Source organism: Myxine glutinosa, chromosome 4 (genome assembly GCF_964187855.1).
Source record: "Myxine glutinosa chromosome 4, kmMyxGlut1.1, whole genome shotgun sequence".
In the NCBI taxonomy this organism is placed as follows: domain Eukaryota; kingdom Metazoa; phylum Chordata; class Myxini; order Myxiniformes; family Myxinidae; genus Myxine; species Myxine glutinosa.
In genome coordinates, this window is record NC_136264.1 from 119,835,532 (window position 1) to 119,847,746 (window position 12,215).

General features: G+C 44.3%; 1 long non-coding RNA gene across 8 annotated transcripts in view; it reads left to right on the forward strand.

Moving 5' to 3' along the window:
• Window positions 1-9,991, forward strand: part of LOC144891801 (uncharacterized) — a 217,323-nt gene extending 207,332 nt beyond the window's left edge. For 7 of the 8 annotated variants that reach the window (XR_013623140.1, XR_013623168.1, XR_013623182.1 and 4 more), the window contains 3 exons: window positions 4,746-4,871; window positions 4,971-5,113; window positions 5,292-9,991. This is a non-coding gene — a long non-coding RNA (uncharacterized LOC144891801). Of the gene's footprint in view, window positions 1-4,745; window positions 4,872-4,970 lie in introns of all 8 variants that reach the window. The other variant, XR_013623142.1, reaches the window with a different exon arrangement.
• Window positions 9,992-12,215: the final 2,224 nt, after the last annotated feature.

Here is a 12,215-nt window from a genome sequence, read left to right on the forward strand (position 1 = left end):
ACACCTCACCAACACACCTCTTCGCGCCCCCTCCTCGGTCACCTCCTCTGTGACAATCACAGGTGTGTTCTCACTCGCACACCCAACCACGTGCCTCACGACCAACTCAAGTGTGCATTCCCACACACGCTCTACCATTCCAGGTGTGCATCCTTCCATTCCAGGTGTACATCCTCGCTCACCTGTCACAACCAACTCACGCTCCGTGTCACTCTCACTACTTTCACCTCCATTCTTGACAGCGCACTCTTTCCTCATGCACCCGTCCGTTACACACCTTTCTCGCGCACACTCTCCCGTTACATCCTCTGTAACACTCACCACAGGCGTGCATTCTTCCTTACTTTTGACAGCGCACTCTTTCCCCATGCACCCGTCCGTTACACACCTTTCTCGCGCACACTCTTTCGTTACTTCCTCCGTAACACTCACCACAGGCGTGCATGCTTCCGTTACATCCTCTGTAACACTCCTCACTACGCGCTTCCATGTGCTCCCTCACACACGCGCTACGACCGACTCACTCTCGACAGCACACTCACTCCTCGGCGCGCACTTTTTCCTCACACACCCCATGGTCGGACATTCTCGCACACCTCGTTTTTCGCACACCAGACCTGTCGCACACTTCACCAACGGCCTCTCACGAACACCCGGGTCCACAACAACCCCCAAGCCGACTGAAGCTCCCCTCACATCATGTACATTTCCGATTATATCGCCACTCACCTTGGCACCTCGTCTCCGCACCTCCTCTGCCACCTGCAAACTCTTTATTTGGTTAGCGAGCACATCATTATGAGTTGAGCACCGACCTTGTACATATTCCATCACCTCCTCCTGTATTTCTCTCTTAGTTTCTGTCCGTCTCTTCTTAATTTCACTCACCTCTTCTTCCACTTCCTCTAATTTTTGCTTCACCTCTTTTATTTCCCGGTGCGTCTCCTCAAGTTCGTCCTCTAAGGCTACCTTGACCGTCTCTATGTGCATCCTCACCTCTCGGTCCTTCGTTTCCATTACCTCTGTCACCTCGTCCAACCTCATTGTCAGTCCCTCACGTACCATCTGACATTGCCTCTGTGTCGCTATTAAGTCATTTTTAATTTCTTTTTGTGTCGCCTTTAACCCTCCTAGTACCGCAGTGTTCTTTTGTACCTGCTCCACTAGTTCTTTTGTCCCTCCGTCAGCTGTTCCACCTCCTCCGTCAGGTCCTCTATGCCCCCTTGTAACCTAGCCGTTCCATTTCTCACCTCTTTCTCTATACGCTTTTCACCTCGCTTTACCTCCTCGCGTACCCCCGAGACCTCCTCACTTACACCTCGTCGTATCTCCTCTTTCATCTCCTCCCTCGCTTTTGTAGATGCCGCCCTCATCTGTCCCAATTCATCCCTCTGAGCATCCAGTTTGGTTTCTACCCCGATTTTCACCTCCTCTATCTGCTCTCCCATTTGTTTAATTTCTCGGGCGGATTGCTCCCCTATTTCCCGCAATTTGCCTTCCATCCTATTTTCTAACCCCATTAACCCATTTTTCACCCCCTCTATCTGATTCTCCTGGGCAGCCATTCTATTTTCCACCCCCGTTAACCCATTCTTTACCTCTTTTATCCCGTTGTCTAACCCCTCACCGGTACCCCTCGCTTCGTCCCTCATTACCTCCAATTGCTCACCCTGAGCATCCATCCGGTTCCCCATTTGTCCCATTTTGGCTTCTAGCCTCTCCATAAGGGCCCCCATTTGTAACATAAAAAGGTTCGAATCCACCAGCGGCGCTGCTACGTCCGCGGGCGCGGTCGCCGTGGCCATGTGCGAGGCACCATTTTGCGCGCCCATAACCTCGTGCGCGAGAGCGCCATTTTGTGCCCCTGATACCCCCTCAACCACATTGCCATTTTTCTCCTCTTCCCTTTCCTCCACATACATTTCCCCGAGGTCCTGGGTCGATTCCACCCCGTCTATCTCTATCTCTCCCACCGGCATCCCGTCGCCTTGACCAGCCATGGCGCGATTTCAAAATTCGGGTTTTCCTTTAAAAACAAAACAATTTCCAGCTGCTTGTAATTTTGAGCGCGTTAAGCGCGCTTCGGGCCTCGTATCTCACTCCCCGACACCAATTGTTACGGACGCGGTTAAAGATGTTATATTTGCCGAGCGGAGGCTCCGCGACCAAACAGTGCTTCCCTGACTAAAACCCGATTTACCCCAAACTTTGGCCGTATCACACCGCAGCTGCCCAATATGGAAAACTCTAAAGCGACCGAATGCAAAGAGGAAGAAGACGTACAGAAGAGTAACGGGGTTTATTATTATTTACACACAAGCAAAAAGGAGCAGTCACGTTTATTTACAGGGACATGAGACGCAGGTGACACAGTGAAAATTATTAGCTTATACAGACTTAGTTACTACCCAGGACAGAACAAACAAAGACACTGACTCACGCAGGGAATTGCAGAGTGGATTGCTGGAAGGAGGTGTGTGGCTGGAGGGGGAGGACGGCACGGAGCTGGCTGGAGCTTGATCCCGCACGGGACGTCGGGCTGGACCTCGACGGCCGCTGATGCCACCGGGCCTGTCGTGTGCGCGGGATCACGGGTCAGAGCTGCTTGGTGGAGCCGACGCACTGGTGGGGGGGGGGTCTGGCGTGACGGGTTCTCTCCTCTCTACGCGCTCTTGCTCTGACGACCCGGCTCTTTTTCCTCCCTCCTTGTCTCAACTCAAAGCGCATCTGCTTGTCTCCTCCCTTGGACTCCTCTCCTTTCTCTGTAAAAGCTCATCCCCCTTGGGGAACGCCCTGCCGTGGGTTATATAGGCCCCGCCCCTCAACCTTTGCGAACCTCCCCCAAACGTTCTCTCTCCGCCCTCTCAAGCCAAACCCCTTGTTCATGGTTGGTCGAGTGGGGCTGGCTCACTCCTCCCCTCTATGACGAGGTGGAGACACGCCTTTCTTCCCCAACCCTGCTTCGTGGCCAATGGTGGTTGAAGAGAAAACCGCCCAAAATGCAGTTGGCCATCGAAACGAAATGAAAGGGGACCTATTCTTATTTCACTTGGTACAATGGAGTATTATTCTAATGGAAGACAAGGCCTTACCCTAAGACACATAATAAGATATAAGCTATCGAACAGGGGTATTCTATGGTTGGCTGACGTGGATGCTTTATGGACTAATTACCGAGACGCCCTTTCTATCTCTACACAACTCCGGAGGCAGGAGGCGCAGAATAAACAATAATAATAATAATAAAACACACAATAAAAAAAATACAGTCCTCATATCCGCAACAATATATATATATATATATATATATATATATATATATATATATATATATATATATATATATATATATATATATATATATATATATACTGTATATATATATGGTGAGAAAATTGTGGCGGCGTAGGTTATTTTGTGAATTTTGTACGTTTCTGCTCAAAAAACAAATTAAAATTGTCTTTATTTTATCATATGAAGATTTGGTACATGCAGTACTTAGCTCATATGTACTGAAATATTTGTGGATAGATAACATTTTCTTAGTTTCTGTGATTGTATAAGCTTGTTATGACAACCTGATGTAAAAAAAAAAAAAAGTTATCAGCATTTGGGTGACTTTCTGGATTAATTTGGGTGCACAAAACAAAACACGTCCAAACACATTTGGACATCATTACATTTATAACTAGAGAGTTCATAGAGCATGATACCCCACACAGTGTCTAAGTATATACAGGAGGGCCTTGCCATTCACAGAGGTTACATTCTTGAAAATCCCCATGATCCGTTAATCCGCAAACTTAGGAGTAATTGAGAAAATAGGGTTCGGGACTTCAACTTTAAAATTTGTCCAAACTGCATCTTAATTAACATGTTTGTGCATTGTTTTAGTGCTATTTGTATTTATGAATAAAATAGGCCATCGGCTGCCTCATTTTATCTTTCAGTCTCACGTGTTCATCTTAGAACAACACAATTATTTCAGAGCATGTTCTTTCGCGTGAGAAAAAGACGAACTCACTTGTTGTTATGTTGAGATGTTGGTCCAAACATGCGACAAATCTATTTTTTTTAATCGATGACGCTGCAGGAAGCAAAACTGCTCTTCTGGAGGAAATGACGAAAATCGGGGCGTGTCAAGAAAAGTGTTATCAGGTTGTCAATTTTTTTGCATAATGATTATAATAACAACATTATACTTCGCAGATAATTGATTCAGGTTAACCAAAACGGAAGTGTGATGTCATGAAAATTCATGCAAATCACGCTCTATCCACCTGTTGCGTTACACTTGCGAAAAATCTGGGAGACATGACATTCAAGGTCGAGTACTTTTGTGACTTGCTAAAAATGAAATGTCTGCTATATATTGGTGAAGTTTTTAAGTCTTTGAAGAATATCACACAAGTTACTGAAACCAGGTGGACTAGATAGAGTCAAGGAATGCATGCAGAAGTGGCAGTTTTTATGTGGAGAGAACAGACAGATGGTTGGGTGGCCTAATGAGTCTTTCTGGTCAGTGCCATTTGTTAAATTAGATTTAAAATTGGGGTACCATGACATTGTTGTGCACACCTCACCAACAAGACGACTTTGGAGAGGGCATCAGTGCGTTGTGAGTGTGCAGAAATTTCGGTCTTTGCATCTACGACAGGTGTCACTGACAGCAGTGCATTAGGTGATGATGGTTCTTTTGAAGTTTCAGAAACTAAAATGAGAGCTTTGTTTTTCTTCTGTTCCAGTGATAACAGCACCAGCACCTAGGCCGAGCCATATCCTACCCACCAATATGCATCATTCGTAGGCAGGAAGAGGATTTCTTCATGCATACGAGGAAGAACTGACTCGAGCTGAAACACCACATGCAGGTAAGAGACCCTTAATCAAAAATCTTGGAATTTAACCAAATAGCTGTTTGAAGTATACCTTGCTACAGCAATTGATATATTTCTGTTTAAATATTTCAGGTCTACTTTGACAAGCGGGAGATGAAAAATACTTCTCCGCATCAGGAATCAAGAGTGTGTCGCAATGGAAGTACATTACCATCGGCATCGCTATGCCAACTACGTCAAATTCTTGTATAACCTTTAAAAAAAAGGGTTCCAAGGTGAGAAATGTACTCCATAGATGTGTATGTGTGAAAATAGAACTTGAGGACAGGTTTGAATATCTCTTGGATCCCAGATTCCTAATCCTACTGATTACTTACAAATCTACAATTGGCATCCAGTATAATAGTTCAAGTTATATTTGTTTAAATGTCTGATAATGCTCCTGCATTTCAGGGTTGGCTATCCTCCTTTGGCATTCGACACTTAATTCCAAGGTTTCTGTGAAGATAGATCGCCGGATTAATTAATGACCATGAGATCATGCATCTCAGCAAGCTCCTCCAGGTGTTTATCGAGCTAGCCAGCACATGTGAAGGAATAGATGCTTCCAGTTACTTTGTGTTGTACTTTGATATTAGCATGTACTCTTATATGATTTGATGTACTTACTATACTGATAAATGTAATAGTCTACCATTGATTTTCAGTTCCCATAAGCTGATGGATTGATTGAAGGCCAAATATCTGTAGCTATCCTTCCATCGCCCATCCCAAATAATCATGAGTGAGCTCGTTTCCATAAAGAACATTTTTCCTGGACCTCTTGAAGAATGAATGGATGCTTCTAGCTCTGAAACTGAAAGCAAGTCGGACCTCACAGAAACTGGCACTGTACCAAGTCCGGTAAAGTAAAGGCCGTAGTGCAGCTTGCATGTCCTTTATACTTCTGCATGCTTTGAAAGGACCTTTCTCAGGCATTGCGTGTTCCTTGGCCACCTACTGCTGCTGGCCTCAATGTGGAGGCTGTTGAAGCCATTGTACCAGCTGCACGATACAACACTCTTGTATGGGTTATTGGTACTGTGTTTCACATTCAACTATTCGTGCGCTTGAGACAGTCCTAGCTCAACTGCAAATTAGGCATGGGGCGACCCAAGTTCCTCCAGGATTCAGTGAGAATCTCAATACCATCCTTGTGTGGGACAACATCGAATTCAGCGAGGAAACCCTATCCGGCTATGGTACTACTCGTCATACCAATGGTTTCATTATTCAACACTCACAACTGAGGGCACAAGAGAGAATCCAGAGGTTCATCAAGCAACGGAGAAGAAAACACTACCTGCAGATTTCTGCTCCGTTAGTACTCCAATATCATTGTCCAAAGCGGCAAGGACCTGCCATCATATCACCTTTTGAAGAAGCAGGTTTCAATATGCTTCTCTCAAGAAACGATGAACTGGTAACGACTTCTATCGTATATCTTCCTATATGTGATATCTTCCTGTCTATCGTATATCTTCCTGATCACCGACTGAGATGGACGCTGTGTATACAGTTTTGAAGAGGAGTATTAACATGGCAGACAAACTGGAATTGGACAACATTGTCGTCGTCTTATGCTAAAGCTCAGATTTATTAGGCCGACGTCCCAATATCAGAGTGACTGAAAATACGTCTTTGTGAATTCCACACCTGCAGAAGTTTCCTTGGGACCTTCGGGAAACAATTCAGAGATGCAGGCCTTTTGGACATTCTTGTTGAATCAGGTCTCGTTGCTCATGGGTCGGTGAATGTTGTCCTTGAGGGCCGGCACTATAACCGAAGTCTTCACAGGCCACAAAATAATAAATGAAGGACTTGAACTCTTCCAGATCAGAGCATTCATTGAAACACTGCCAGATGACAGCAAGAAGAAAGCAAAGCGACTGTGTGGCCATTTGATTGACACTTTCCCATCTCCTCTCTTCGCCGGAATATTATAACAACGCAAACTTTCTGAAATGATTAATGCCTATGAACCTTACAACATTGAACAGTGTGGAATCAGTAAGACGATTGCTTTCTGGTCTTCATATATTGAAATGGTGAAGTTACTGGTGAAGTTCATCAGAGCCACAAGGACATCTAATAGGGAAGGACATCTGGCATCTCTCAGAGCCATGATGCCCTGGTTTTTTGCCTACGATCAAATTCATTATGCTCGATCTTTGCCAACCTACTGGATGGAGATGATCAATTTATCCGGGACTCATCCTAGCACTTATCGCCACATCAGGAGGATGGACTGTCCAGCATCAAACACGTTACAGTTTCTCTGCAACTGCACATGTGATCAAAAGTCATCAAAGTGACTTGTGTAACAGGGACTGCAAAATGAGTGGTGGTATAACAGGTTTCACTTTGAATAGAAACGCTGTTCAATGTTGGATTATATCTCAATCTGAGCGTGCAGGTATTGCTCGAGAGTATGAGGAAATGGCTGGGTAACATGAGGAAATACGTTCGAGAAAAGATCTTGACCAGTCAAAAAGAAAAAAAGACCTTGGTGAGAAAGGTGCAACTGATTTCATCACCACTCGCCTGATCACAACCGAGATATCTTTTCATGACTCCATCAGACAAGTGAAATTGGAGAGTTTTTCATCAGCTGTAAAGACCATCAGTTGTTAGTAAGCATGGTGAAGATGTCATGGTACAGTGACCACAACCTTTTTGCCAAGCTACATGTCCTTGGGAAGAGCCAAGGAATGACCACCGTCATTCATGGACCTCCGTTAAGTTTTGTCTCACTTCCTTGGGTCAGCATCTTTCCTACTCGCAAGTTCAGGTGGTTCGTTAGCCAAGACAAACAAAGCAGCCTTGCTTCATTGCATTGACAGGAAGTGGAAGGACTGTCATGTGACAAACCAACCTCAGCACCCAGACCTTATTATGGATGGAATGGCCTAATCCACATTCTTTCTCCAAATTCATTGCCTGCAACTTATGGTGTGTTGGCTCTCTTCATTCTTGCCTAGGTTATTTGCAGAGCTAGGCACCTGAAACATCCTTGAGTCAATGTAATCTTTGATAGACATCCCGACATATCTATCAAGTTTCCTGAACATGTCAGGAGGGCATCCGCATCGAGTCAGCAATGACAAATATATGGCCCAGACAATAAAGTTCCAAAATAATGGCGAATGCGGTACATCCAGGCAAGATGGCTTTGGGATCGTCTACTCCCCATGATGGGCCATTGAAGTTCCTCAAGCATGGTCTTGATCGTAATTACCAGTGGGATACCGAGCTCTTCCACGATGGACCATCTCAAGCTTGTTGATGTTACACTGTGTGAAATGCTCTAATGGTGGCAAGGGTCTTCATTTGAAACTGCTTGTTCAATATACTTCCTATATTATTTTTTTCAACCCTTGTAGGAGATACCAGAGGGTCGTGGTGACCAAATACCAGGACAGGTGGGTCGTCTGGTAAATCCGGCTGAGAAACACTGGTCTATCCTGTGATGCCCTTACACATCCACATTTGTCAAATGCATCCAGTCCGTTATATCCGTCATACATTTTCTCCTCTGCCTCCCTCTCCTGTGTTTTCCACCGGTCTTCCCCTCCAATAACTGTTTCTGTCTACCATCTGCTCGAATGATGTGACCGAACTGATGGTATCTTTCGCTCTTTGATGTTCTTGCCAGCGTTGAGGTAGCTCTGAGAATAGCCAGAGAGATGTTGACTTTCACAAGCATATGACCAGATGAACCAATTGGAGCAGAGGAAGAGCAGGAAAGTTAGTCATCATTTTGCTGGAAAGTTAGTCATCACCAAGTCCAGAAGCTCCTCCTTCACCAACTTCTGCGTTCAAAATCACCCATAACTACCATGATGTCTCCACTCTTCACATTCTTCAATGCTTTTTCAACATTCTCATATAATATTTTCAACTCCGCCACCGAAGGTGAATGGAGGTTATGTTTTCATCCCTGTTTGTCTGTTTGTCTGTCTGTGAACAAGATATCTCAAAAGGTTGTTGACGGATTCAGACGACATTTGGCAGAGAGGTCGTGTATGGGACAAGGACGAAATGATTCGATTTTGGTGAAGATCTGGATCCGGCTAGAAGAATCTTTAAAGCGATTCTTCCCCAATGAGTGATAGGGTGAAAACCAACATATAGCAGGATATCTCAAAAAAGTTATGGACGGATTTGGGAAAAACTTGGTAGACCAGTTAGGTGTGTGACAAGGACTCCAGATTCGATTTTGGTGAAGATCTGAACATGGATTCGGATACGAGAATTATTTAATTTTTAAGTGATTCTTCACCACCGATGGGGCTAAAACCGATATATAGCAGAATATTTCAAAATGTTATGGACGAGTTATGACTAAACTTGGTGGACGAGTTGGTTAGGTGACAAGAACAAGCCGATTAGATTTTGGTTCAGGTCCGAATCCAGATCTGGCCTATCAGTGGAATACAAAACGTAAACTGTTCAGCTCAGCCTGGCAGAGGTATGCCTGGCGCCCTTCCAGTTCATCTCTGTGAGCCTGTTTTGGCGCATATGTGTTGGGTGTTCAGGGGTCCTGACAGTTCCTACCTGGAAGTGAAAATTAAAAGACACAACCGATGTTAAACCCTCTACTGAGGTAGGCCACTGGTAAATCTTGTGTCCATTTATTATTTTCGATGTTGATATTTAGCCATAATTTGCTACTTATTTCTATAAAACTTTCTGTAATGTGTCTAGATTAGCATTATATATATAATTATATATATATATATATATATATATCAGACAGACAGCTATTTGATGTCATGGATACTCACTTTCAATGTCACAATTGCCTTCATTATGTAGCTTCGGACAATGACCAATACATGTTGGAAACAGGTTGCTGACTGGTCGAACACATTATCATGAACAAATCTGCCACTAGAGGGCGTGATACACAATGTATCATATAGGATGAGATCAGTGGTTTTTGCTATTGTCATTGTTTTAATTTTAAATTATATATTTATTATAAAATATATAATTATATATTTTACGTGTAGGATTCTGAAAACAGGTTCCCATAAAATATTGAATGTGCAAACAACTGTATATACTGTACTCATCTTTTTACACAATAAACACATTTTGAGAAAATCACAGTTTTGTGTTTCTTTATGCCATCCATACATGTATAAGGTACAAGGTTTGCCTGTTACTTATATGGGCTTGTTACATCTACATGATAATAATGATAGGTTTTGGATAGATGTTTCGAATGTGGTTTAAATTAATGCAAAATCAAAAAAAAGACAATTTTTTTATTTTTATTTTGGATACAACATCGAGGATCGTGTAAGAGCTAACATTAATCACAAAAAGACAAACTGGCACATAAAACGTAAGATAAAGGGAGCGGGAGACGATGGGGAGGGAGAGGGAAGCACACAAGTATAGCATTTAAGAGCAGGGACATCGGGAGATCTGTGGGGGTGAGGGGGCTTGGGGGGGGGGGGGTGGGAAGGTTATAAAACACATGGACACTGCTCGGACTTCCAGGAAAGAAGTCGGAATTTCAAAAAAGTGGATCTGGGGTGAATTAACGGGGGTAGAAAGATCAAGGTTTTGGATGAGGGAAGATAAGAGATGGTGGTGAACAGCTGTTTTAAAGACCTGGAGGGAGGAGTGGGATTGAAGAGAGTGAGGGAGTTTGTTCCAGAGGCGGGAGAAAAGAGGAATGAAGGAGTGAAGGTGAGCAGAGAGTCTTGATTTTGGCAGTTTCACCAGAAGAGGGTTGCTGGCAGATCTTGTGCGACCTGTAGGAATATTTGAGGGACAGCCCAGAGAGAGCTGGGGGGGGGGGGGGGGCAAGGCCGGAGAGGAGGCTGTAGAAGACGGAAAGACCACCAACCTGCCTGCGGTGAAAGAGTGAAAGGCCCTTGGAGTTAGCTTCATCGCGGGAGATTCCAATGATTCTGAAAGCTTTGGTTTCAACAGCGTGAAGACGAGCTAGGTGTGAGGCAGGAGCACCAGCCCAGAGGGGAGAGCAGTATTCCATTGAGCTGCGGATGAAAGCCTTGTATGTGGTGAGGAGCTCAGGTGTACCAAGGAAGGACTTCAGCGACTGGCTTTGACCAGCCAGTCATTTGACCAGTCGATTTGACCTTATTTGACCTTGAAATTCAAAATTTAGTTTGGTATCCACCCATATATTCATCCTCATCATATGAATCATTGATCTAGCATGGATACCTTGTATTAACAAAAAATGCCATGAAATGTGTTTTCTGGAGGATTTTTTCATGTTTGGCTGGTGAACTATTACTATTACTCCACTATTACTCCATTCTCTATGGCCTCCATGGCTCCATGGCTCCATGGCTATAGTATGGAAACTATTACTCCAGGCTATGTCAATATGAGTCAAGATGGCCTCCAACACACTCTATCCAAGTCAGCCACTATCATCTTTACATATAGTTAAAACACTCCTCTACCTGTTCAAGGTTCCTTTGACATCTTTCTGGAGTATAACAGTAAAGCTGCGGCAAACATAGTGGTCGATGATGCAGACGATACAGGATCGCTGCTCGGGCACACATCGGTCATCCGACTTGGGGTGCTAAGTGTCAGCCCACCTGTTCAACCTGTGGCATTAAAAATGACCAAGATGCCAATAGTTCCATGAGAGGTCATCTATTTTGACATTGCGGGTCCATTTCCCACCGGTGAATTAATCCTCGGCATCGTCGATGAATGTTCTCAATAGCCAGAAGCAGGTGTCTTCCACCTCCACCCAGTCCGTCATTAGCCAACTCGGAAGTAGAACGTTTTTGCTGGTCTCGGTGAAGCTCTTTGCACAGCATGCATCAATCACAGAAATTGTCAACAGGACAGAAGTCCACACCAAAATCCCTCAACTTCCAATTCAAATCAATAATCCTGCACTCCAAAATGCCCCGGACAAAAACTGGGTTATCAAACACAGTGTGGATGCCAAGTGGCACACTCCAACTCACGGCACACATGTGTGTGTCCAAGACGTGTCGCAGGTCTACAACAGCTCTTCTAGGGGATTGATTTTTGAAATGTGCACCCATTGGTCAGACAGCTGCCAGACCCCACCCACAATTGGCGTTTGACCTGGCACCCAGACGAAATATATGGCTGCCATCTTGGTTTTCTGGTGACCCAAAGATATTAGGCCTGTAGGCCTCTGGTGATTACACATTGTTGCGTCAGATTTCCAGCACACACGGTAGGCTTTGTATGGTTCGAGTGTTACTCACTGAAACCCAGAAAAAATCGAATCATTGTCGAATAAAAATTATTAGTAAGGTTTAATCAAGCCTGTCAGTTCGCACGGTGCACGCCTCCCTAAAAAGT